The sequence below is a fragment of the Galeopterus variegatus genome, unplaced genomic scaffold (assembly GCF_000696425.1).
Source record: "Galeopterus variegatus unplaced genomic scaffold, G_variegatus-3.0.2 Scaffold1318, whole genome shotgun sequence".
Classification (NCBI taxonomy): Eukaryota; Metazoa; Chordata; class Mammalia; order Dermoptera; family Cynocephalidae; genus Galeopterus; species Galeopterus variegatus.
Window position 1 is genome coordinate 136812 of NW_007727429.1, and position 1160 is coordinate 137971.

General features: G+C 45.9%; 1 protein-coding gene and 1 pseudogene across 1 annotated transcript in view; one reads left to right on the top strand and one right to left on the bottom strand.

Annotated features, from left to right (window-relative positions):
* Window positions 1-1160, bottom strand: part of SLC9A9 (solute carrier family 9, subfamily A (NHE9, cation proton antiporter 9), member 9) — a 295459-nt gene that overhangs the window by 73223 nt on the left and 221076 nt on the right. The gene's annotated exons all lie outside the window — the stretch shown is intronic.
* LOC103593297 lies at window positions 262-954 on the top strand (annotated as a pseudogene).

The window sequence follows — 1160 nt, forward strand, 5'->3', positions numbered from 1 at the left end:
AGTGTAATCTCTTTCAGCCTCAGTTTTCTCACCAATTAAGATGGGTAAGAAGTATGCATAGCATTGTTGTTGGGAGCATTGAATGAGATGGTGTATGTAAATCACTTACCAATACAGAACACATAGTAAACACTCAGTAATAAAAATCAGCAGGGAGCTGGGCTGTGCGGGGCAAGTGGAGCAGTGCAACTGTGCAGAGCTGCCTGGTGGTGGGACAGGACAAGCACCCCAAGGTGGTGGACAAGGCACCAAGGAGCCCCCATGGGTGGATGTGTGGGTGCCTGCTTGACTCCTCAGGTGGCCTCAGTGAGAACTTGGAGGGCACCAGAGTTGTTCTAGGTGATAACCTGCCTTTGAAAAAGGAAAAACCAAACTGGAAAAGCAATTATCTCACAACAAATGGACAACTGCACAGCAAGAGGGATAAATTTTGGGATCCTGCACCTGCTTTTGAAGGCTGTGAAGGGAAGCTTGAAGGATGCCGCACATGCTTTTAAGAGCAATGATCACAAACTGGCCCAAGCAAGCACTGATGGTGCAAATGCAACATTAGCACATGATATACTTACAGAGCACTGTGATGAGCTGGGGAGCAGCTATCGGCCTCCAGGCTATTGCTTGGCACCAGCAGTCAACACAATAGAGAAAAGAGCCACGTAGAGATGCTGGATGTTCCTGAGCCACCACCTATTCTGGATATGAATGTCAGCTCTATTTGCACCTTTCCACAGGTAAAGCTCTCAGAGTGTGGTACACAGCATGGGCACAGTATTGCATATGCAGAGGCAGTTACAGGCAGCAGCAGGAGTGGACCCAAGTCATCAGTGGTGGTTCTTTTCTGGTGGACCTCTCACCGACAGAAGTTGGAAGAGCTTCCCAAAGATCCCAGAGGACTACACTGTACAGGTTATAGTGAGCCAGCCTTTGCAAAACCCAATGCCAGTTGAGAACTGAACTGGTCCTGCATGCTGGTCCCCAGATCCCTTCTGCTCCTTCTCACTGTTGTTATTTCCTTCTCTATGGTGTGAAATTTATTTTCACTGCTTTGAATTCCCTATGAATGGATTTAGTTCTGAGGAATTACCAGTAAAAAAATTTCACCTGTGGTTGAGATCCAGAAAAATAATTAATAAAATATAAGACGACAAAAAAAAAAAAAA